This window comes from Micropterus dolomieu, linkage group LG19 (assembly GCF_021292245.1).
Source record: "Micropterus dolomieu isolate WLL.071019.BEF.003 ecotype Adirondacks linkage group LG19, ASM2129224v1, whole genome shotgun sequence".
In the NCBI taxonomy this organism is placed as follows: Eukaryota; Metazoa; Chordata; class Actinopteri; order Centrarchiformes; family Centrarchidae; genus Micropterus; species Micropterus dolomieu.
The window spans coordinates 31,554,087-31,564,071 of NC_060168.1; positions in this window are offsets into that span (position 1 = coordinate 31,554,087).

The window sequence follows — 9,985 nt, forward strand, 5'->3', positions numbered from 1 at the left end:
CACTCCCGCCTCCCTTCCTGCGCGTTTGTGTATATGTAATGAACAGAACTTAAACACTAATGGCGTGACCGTTCTCCTAGCCCCACATCACCATCGGGACTTGAATTTAAACCAAGTACAGTAGTCTGAACCAGCTCCTGCACAGCATGTGGCTTTTATTTTGGATAACATCCTGGTATAACTCCTGCATGCCATGTGCCACTTCTGTATGACAATACTCATCAATTTATGAGGTGTGTAATAAAGATGCAAGTCATTATTTTTGAAATAATTAAACATGGTAAATGTCAAGTTGAATGTGTGAACATGACGGGACGGGCTCTGTCATTCAAAGTGGAACAGGAAAAGTCACAGCAGCAGCTGCAGATTTAATGAAGATCTTTCATCAGTTATTTCATTTTTTCCAAAGATATTTTTAGTAAGGGACTTGGGCATGCTGGCCATATCTGCTATCTGCTCTAACCTGTGAATACGAGTCTTGTGTCTCTGTTGTGCCTGTTTCCCATAATGCTGCTCTCCATTGTTGAATTAGAGCCTATGTTAACGTTACGTTATGGTTCAGCTTCTCAGTTGTTGAGGTTGGATTAAGGTTACGTATAGCAGAAGGTTATTGGTTATAATAAGACGAAAATCAATCTGGAAACATATTTCAACACCTCTTTCTGTCCAATTTAAGCACTGATCCCCAGTCAAAATATCAGTTTTTCTGATGAAACTAAATTGTTATTTACCTGCAAACCGGCCGTGCTGATGAATCCTCTTGTTTTCTCTGGCTTAAAACTGTAGATAACAGTGATCTTGCAAGTTCATTAATACGTGAGAAGGGTTTAACACAATCTTGTTCTCAATCTGTGTTAAACGGTGAGTGGTTAATAGTAGCACTACATTGTAGACAGGGAAAAAGACACCTCAGAAAGACAGCAGAGGCACTAACACTACCTGCTGCTGCAACCACAATGAAGATAAGCATGTAAATCAGACACGTTGTGTATCTCAGGGGGATAGAATAGTTACACACACTATATGTTTATGCATGTTCATTTTAAAGCATGCGTGTGTTAAAGTCCAACTGATCAAAAATGATGCCAATCTGTTTTTAAATGTATACCTTTGGGGAAATAGTGATGTTGAAGAGAAAGCTAAGGACAGCAGCATGTAACAAGACCCAAGTCACTTTTCTGTTTACATGCTGTTTAATGTGTTGCAGCTTAGCGGCTAATTAGCTGTAGCTGACGTTAGCAGTACACCTGTCCTTGCAGAATGTTTGTTTGGTGGGTCATTCAACAAGCTAAGTTGCAGGACAAGACGTGTGTTCGTGCTAATAAGTTAGATAAGAATGAGACTTTGCAGGAAAGATAATGTGGGTTGTTTGTCTGTGGCTCTCTCAGTGTGCCTTTCAAATTCCATCGAATTAATGCCAAACTAGGAGAAGCCACTATGAAGATGATATGAAACACAGGACACTTGATGTACGGAGCAGATACGAAGACGCAAAAGAACCAACTTAATTTCAGTTGGACTTTAAGATACAGCTGCAGACCACTTGTTCTCTTAATCTCAGACAGGAAGTGCACTTCGTTGGCAGCTGCAGCATTTTAACTAGAGAGAAGGTAATGCGGTTTCACTTAGAGAAAAACCACAGCATGTGGACAGCAGACATACATGTGCTATACTAACAACTATGACAATATACTTAATTTATAATAATGTTATACCGGTATTGTGTAAATGTGAACACAAGAGGGCACAGAAGTCCTAATGGCCAACATTGCCAAAGAAACAGAACAAAAAGTGTTTTACTGTGTGCAGAAATGTCCTCACTATGTTAATGTGTCTTTAGCTGGAAATTAGATTAAAGTACATATTAATAATTTAACCTTCAGGATTAGATTGAAGTTGAACGTGCTGCTAATGCTGTCAGAACATAACATTAATACTGGTTTTTATCTGCTACTCTCTCAGCTCTGTGTGCAAATTATTAAGATACAGTAGCATTAAATGATATGCCACCGCATCTCTGTGGATTCAGAGATGAAACCAACCTGAAAGATGAACCAGTTTCACTGAAAAGAAATGATCATTGCTGTTATTTCAAACGTTGACTTGCAGTTAATTCTAATTTATTTCACTTCATGAGAGAAATAAATTGAGTGGAAACCAAGTGGACGTAACTGAGGTCTTTTTAGGAAACTGCAACTTTCATAATGTGGCACTGCATAGCTCAACAGTGTGGCAAAGAAGAGGTACCACACATAATACTGATACTGAACGTCTATCATGGCGGTGGATGAGGTGTATGAGGGCAAAACTTGTGCCAAAACTGACATACTTTCAGATGGCAGGTCAGAAAGTGAGATGATTGCACAGGTGATATTAAATGGAAATGGAAATATAAAAAATTACAAGAGAAAGGGCAGTGTGGTGCACCATAAATTACTAATAATCAGGTAATCACCACCATATCATACCATATTATGCTCATTCTCAGGTTCTTTTTAAGGGTTGTCCTAGAAGGTTTCATTTTCAAAAAACACCATATTTTTGTCACACTGCAAATTGCTGCAGCTCCTCTTTGCACCCTGTGTGTTTAACGCTTCATTTTAGCTATGGAGTAAAGCATCTCACTTGTATTCTGTTTTGATGTGCAGTATCTAGTTAAGGACTACTAGCCAATCAGAAGCAGAGTAGGGTGAGTCCCGACAAGCCGAAAAACCATAGACTGTATAAAAAGCTGGGAAACACGGCTTTGGTTCAACTGTACATGTTCCCGAACCAACTTAGCAACCTGTACTGGAGCAACAGTTTCAGAGGGGTAAGATAGTCATTTATAAAATTTGATCTTTTAATGTTTTAACTGTGCACTGTCTCTACATCACAGTAACATGTCCACTGACTGCCTGGAGGGTAGCTAACATTCGGTAGGGGGGGTGAGGGTGAGCGGATGTCTTGTCACAGCTCAGTGTGTTTCTCCACCAGTGTTTTTGAGGGCGCGCCACACTATGATTATGACACGTTTTACAAAGTGTTGTAGATACGTTACAGAAGTAAAGGCTGGACTACAGTGGAACTGTTTTCAGGCAGTTAAGGAACAGTGTAACTTGCTTTGGGGTGGACTTTGAGCTTTTTCACTGTACAAACGTATTACATGCACAAAAAAGATACATAACACAATAAAAGAGGGGGGGGGAGCCAAAAAGCATAATACCACCTCTTAAAAACTTTTTAGACTGGACACAAATATCCAAATGTCAGTACTGAGGTGTGACGTGATCTCCAGAAATGGGTAATGAGCATTCATGTCATATCGAACTTATCATAATTACAATTGTCAGACTTGTAAATTGTGTTCACATCAACATTTAACTTGTAATTACAACTGGAAAAACTCTGTGAGGCATTATGTTTACTTGGTTTTTAGGCAGTACTGCATGATTAAGGGCCAAGTCTATTCAAAGTCTTTCCTTCAATGGAATTATACCCAAATAAATATAACCAAATAGATATAGTGATATGTTGTAAGGTGTTTTTAACACTTTCACATAATAACTGAGGGTATATTCCCCGTCTCTAGCACGTGAATGCAGCAAAAAGTACTAGTTAAATTATTTTAGACATTTTTAATTAATTTTTATTTATATCTAGTAAATTTAAAATCTGGTGTGTTAATGTGACTTCACCTGGAAATTAAATCAGTCCTTATTTTGTTTCTTTTTTAGCCACCATTTTAAATTTGGAATTGCAAAACTGGATTAAAGTTGAATGTGTTGGAGTTCACTAATGCTATCAGAGCGTGACTGAGTTTAAACTGGTTTTATCTACTTCTCTCTCAGCTCTGTGTGCAATTTATTAAGATACAGTAGAATTTAATTATACGCCACCGCGTCCCTGTGGATTTAGAGATTAAACCAACCTGAACCAGTTTTGCTGGGAAGAAATAATCATTACAATTATTTTCATATGATAAATTTCAGTTAATTCCAACTTGTTTCACTGCTGTATTTGAACTTGAAGGACTTTTTTCTTAAAATCAATAAGAAAATGTTTTGCCATGTGCTAATATTTGTGTAGCCTATAAATTCCTTGTAAAAGTACACAAATTTTAGAGTGAGTTGGCTGTTTCTCAGCATATGTTCCCTAACCAATTTTAATACATCTCCGTGGCTCTGGATGCTGCCTGCAGATTTTGGCGAGAACTCCAGATAAACAGCAGAATCTTGATCCCTGTTATTTAACCCTGATATATACATATATACACACACTCCTGCACAAATACAGTTATTCTGCTGACTTACATCCAAATGTTTCCATCTAGATGTATGCATGCTGTAATATTTATTTAATTTGAAAGTATTTGAAAGTGTGTGTGTGTGTGTGTGTGTGTGTGTGTGTGTGTGTGTGTGTGTGTTTTTGTGTTTGTGTTGCGTGCCCTGAGAAGGTCAGTAGGTTCTGGTGAGGAGGAAAACCCACAATCACAGGAAGAAACAATTAACCCTGCAGACATACAGTTGTTTAACTGTTATGATGCTGCTGTGAGGATGTCGCATGTCGAGGAAGGAAGACGCCAACAAGATCAGTCAGCGTGTTGTGTGTTTAATAAATAGATGTATAAAGATTAACCAATACATGTTGGAAAGTGGAATTTGTCAAAAATGTTCCACACTGAAAGAAATGTCAGACCCTGCTGTGTCCAATGCTGTTTTCTCTGACCTTTCAGTGTCCAATAATGCTTGTGTCGCTGATGGTGAAGTTGGCCTGAAGTGAGTAACGCTTCTTCCAAAGCAAAATGCTTCAAACTCCCCCCCAGTTGACATGAGTAACTGAAGCCATGAGCTGTTTTATTTACAAGGACGTATGCCCATGAAACATTAAAAAAAACATATTTGTATGAAAGGCACTGACCCTGGAGTGGGTGTAAAGTTATGTCCACTAAGCATTCAGTGAAAAACAAACTTTCCTTGGGGACAAGCCACACAGTTATAATAAATATAAACTTTATTTTAACAGTAACCAGGATTAAAACATTACAGGAGACTTACAATTGAAAAGTAATAATAAAATAATATAAGATAAAAACTATAATAATAATAATAAAACAGATACACATTAATAAAAAAGCATTTTTAAGGTGTGAGAGGTGTGTCACTGCCCATTTGAAGCATTGTTGATGCATGTCTGACTTAGTGCCTGGAATAAAATTTATTTGATGATCCTTTTTTTGAATCAGTTATACAAACCTTACACTTTCATTCATGCACAAGTAAAAAAAGAAATCCTATTGACGCTGAGCTGAATCAATATTAAATCTCAGCTGAACTGAATTGTGTCAAATCATCATGTGTCTGTATGTGACACGTTTCAATTATGGATCATTTTCCTTTCCTTCCCTTCCCTCCGCCTGTGTTCTACTCATTCTCCTGTCTCCTTTTCTGTGCTCCACTCCTCCTTTATGTCTCTCCTCTTTTCTCCTCCACTACAAGACGTCTCCTCTTCTGTCCTCGTTTCATCTTCTTTTCTCTCCTCTTCCCTTCGTATCCTCCTCCTCTCTCCTCCTCCATGTTTCTTTTCCTCTCATCTCCTCTTAGTCTCTCCCCTTTCATGTTTCCTCTCCTTGTTTCTTCTCCTATTCCCTCCTCATACTCTCTCCTGTTATTCCCTCCTCTCCTTGTTTCTTCTCCTTTTACTCTCCCATCTTGTTTCCTCCTCTCCTCTCCTCTTACTCTCGTTCCTCTCTCATTTCCCCGTCTCCTCTCCTCTCCTCTTACTCTTGCTCCTCTCTGGTTTCCTCCTTTGCTCTCTGCAGGACATCCTGTTTCTGACCTCCACCATCAGGCAGTTTCCTGTGGCAGGAAACTTTTTCACAGATGCAGGAGAGGAGGCGAGAGAGAACGGGGGACAGGAGAAGGAGCTGATGAGGAGAGAAGAGGAGGAACGTCTGAAGAAATGTTTAAGGCAGAGGAGGGAGGAGAGGTGTAGGAGCGTAGAAAAAGAGGAGGTGGTGATGAAGAGGAGGACGGAAGGAAAGAGCAGAGGTCAGAGGTTAACATGTAAATAAACAAATCAGTGGTTCAGTGGGACAAAAGAACTAGAGGTGAACGGGTTCAGCTTGGTCACTGATTGGGTGTCAACAGACCCGTGTCATCACCTGTTGTCACGCTGAATCCACCAATGAGATGATGGTTTTGACAGAAAGTACTGAAGGTCATGTTGGGGTGAGTGAGGGCGTTATACCAACATGGTCTATCATAGTTATAGTTTCTATTTCCAGCGTTCAGAGCAAGTCGCAAGTCGCACTGGAGAGTTTGGAAGGATCACAATGACGTTCAAGGTGAGGCTCACCTACTGGTTGCTTTATGTAAGTGTCCTGCACCAAACAACAACAACAACAACAACAACAACAACAACAACAACAGCAACAACCACAAGTCAGCAAAGAGCACTAATGGGCATGTACTGTTTGCTCTAACATTTTTACTAGGAGGCAGTAATGAAACTTTAGCAACTATTTGGCTAGATTAGGCAACTTAAGGATAAAGCTGACATTCTATTGTAGACTATAATTTATCTTTTAGTTTCAACAAATCATGTAAAAACACCCAAAACAACAATGTATTAGTCCATCTCTCACTTTCTCACTTTTCTACCCTGTCGGGCGCACTCAGCCCCAATCCCAATGGTTCCAACTGAAGACTTAGGTAATATTGCATCTGTTGGGGACTATTTTCAGCAGCGGATTAATCCATAATTATTTGTATTTGTCCACATATTTGGGGCAGTAGGACGGTGTATGTGGGATTGCATCAAAATAAACTACAGTGTGAGTGTTCAGAAAGAAGAAAGAAGGAACATCACTAATTTAATTTGATTTAATAGTTTCTGCACAACAATGGAGCTCTAGGCACAAAGAAGGATGAGATATTAGACTTTGGACACACACAATACTTGTTACTAGGATTAATTAATTGTTGATTTCGCTCTGCATCAGACAAGAAAAATATCGAATGTGTGCAGACTCATCCTTTAAGTTACAATTGTCTAAAAAGAGTGACTGAGGAAATTATTTTCTTCAGGTACATAATCAGCTCCGATTTCTGTAAATTAGATTTGATGAAAACATTCATTCAGGACACATAGCACCAAGCTAATATGGACAATGAATGGAACGAGTCTTCACACACACACACACATACAGAGTGTATGCTCTCTCTGCAGAGTGTGGTGTTTGTGTTCTTCCACTCTGATCCTTATCTGGTTATCATTGGGTCAGAAGATTAGCTATAGCCTGCTTTCAACCACACACACACACAAACATGACCTGTTGTTGAAGGATTTTTCAGCTGCTTTCAGCGACACTTCAGGCCAAACAAAAGGTGACTTTACTGTCGACTGCACTGCTAATGGCTGCTAATGGGGTCACATGTAAGACACACACACACAATCAGGTGAAGCTTTAAATCTGCTCCCCTAAAGCTACGATACTCACAAAGCTATGAAAGCTATGTGTGCTGTAAAACACAAACAGTGGCATATTTTACACGGGTATTATCCTTCCTGAGAGACATTCAGGTGTACCTTGTATGTTATTGATGATGTCAGTCACGTGTGGGATGTGTTGGACAAAGATGCATCTGACACTTTTATTGAACTTGCAGTGAGAGAGATCAACAATAAAATCATTGAAGCTCACTAAACCTAATCAGGGGTCGTCAGGTTTGGCTGGTTCACACAAGCTGCAGTACATACAGGCATCTGCAGCTCTTCATCTCAAATGCCTCACTGATGCCGCTTCTTCTTGTAGGACGCACTTGTATGGTGACAAAACTAAATACAGAAGAGTTTCAGCAATAAATTAAGAACAGTAAAAATGCCACAGTCTCTACCCTTGTCAACAGAAATTGAAGTTGCTTTTTTAGAGACTGCTTTTTGGGGGATGAGATGTGGTTTTAGGGTTCAGGTTATAATTGGGTTAAGTTTAGGGGTTAGGGTAAGGGTTAACGCATGTCATTTTGATGGTCATGGTTAGGGTAAGGGGCCCTTAGGAATGCCCATAGGGATAGAGGAACAAACACGCTTGTGCATGTGATAAACCAGCATACTGTGATCTGCCATCTTGCTTATCAGCCATGCTGGAGGAGTGAGGGAATGACTATACTTGCAGGTTACACTGTAAAAAAAAATAAAATCTCTCTCTATATATAACCTTAAATCACAAACTTGCCCTAAATCATTGCAGCTGTTGCAGATGTTCTTCATTCAGTAGTTTGTTTCAGATTCACATTCAGTCTTTTCACCCTGTGGAAAACTAAAAAAAAGCTAAACAAAAAAACATTATTTTACCTCTAGCTGAAAATGAATGAATGAAAGCAAATGACGGGACACTGGAAGAGTTAATGTTTAACAGCTTTAAGTTATGAACGTAACATCCTGACCACACAAACTTTCATACAGGTGGGGAATTAACTGGAAACAGATGCATTCCAGTGTGTGTCTGCAGAAGTATTCTCTTCCTGTAACTTATTCAACTGGGAATCTCTCTCTCTCTCTCTCTTTTACACACAGACACACACACACAGCGCCAGTTGATTGGTTACAGAGAGGTTTTATGGTGTTTGTTTTGCTGATAATCTAATCTGATTGGCTGACCTCTGCTCTGCCTGGATATCTCAGGTTGTGGTCGCTTGAACAGACGGCTGCAGACATACCACAGAAAGTTAAAGGTCATTTAAAATATATTTAGTTCTCTTTAGGATTTAGTTTGTTTTTTAAATTCATGAATAATTCTTTTTAATAACATCAGATGTTCTAATATAGTTATTTTCTGTCACTTGGAATCCTCTGTTTGTATCCTGTTTCCTATACCATCAGCAAGCATTGATTTATTTTAACCACCAAGACAACATTCAGTGGTTTCTGTGTCTAAACCTAATGTAAACAATGGTGACACCAGCTCACAGAGTAGGTAAACTCTCCTCATGCCTATCCTGAAGTGGGGAAGACTGGTTTCCAGTACTACTGAAATTAATTTTCATTTCATTTAGCTGACGCTTTTTATCCAAAGCGACTCACAATTGCCATATATGTCAGAGGTCACACATGTGTCTTATCCACTGCGCCATCACCACCCAAAGACAAAATAAAGTTACACACATTCATTCATCACATTTTAAAGTTCAAAATGATGATATTTTTAACAATATTTCACTCATCATTCTTCAACACATTTTGTTATGCTTGTTTTTATAATTATTATTGTAGTCATTTTATGCCTTCATTTGAAAGCTGACAGTGGAAAAATTAGAAGAAATTAGGGGAAAGGGAATGACACACAACAAAGGCCCCTAACCTGACGCAACCCAGGTGGTCCTGTGGTGGTCCTATGATTGAGCTTTGTGCTTTGCTTTCATCCTAAACTAAACAAACAATAAATGGATTTTGTGACTCACAGAGAGTCCTGTATTCCCTCTTTCATATATTTAGGAATTGAATCCTGGTCAGTAGTGACTTGCTCTTCTCTGTTGTCTCTTCAGTGATCCATCTCTCTGTCTACTGGAGATCTTTGACAGATGACAGCGCTGATGTCTTTATGCTTTAAACAGTCCCTCTTCCTCTAAGCCAAAGGGAAAGTGATATGCTTGAACCTTCCTCTGCCTGATTCTCTCTCAGCCTGCAGGATATTCTGGGGACCAAATGAAAAATAAGCACTGTGCATGCTGGGAAAACATTCAGCTCAGTGGATCTGCAACTTTGGAGCTTTCCACTGTCTTTGGAATGACTTTGACAGTATTAGTATAGGACCTCCTGAGTTCAAACTTAATTGTACACTACACCTCTCAAAGAAAAAGAAAGCTGTTTGCCCTTTTAAAACAATAGCTGATCATCCTCAAATTTACAGTAAATCTTTGTAATTTGTCAGTATTACAGTTAATCAATCAAGTGTGCATTAAAGCCCAGGATATCTTAAAATTTTACTCTAGAGTCTACATAAAAA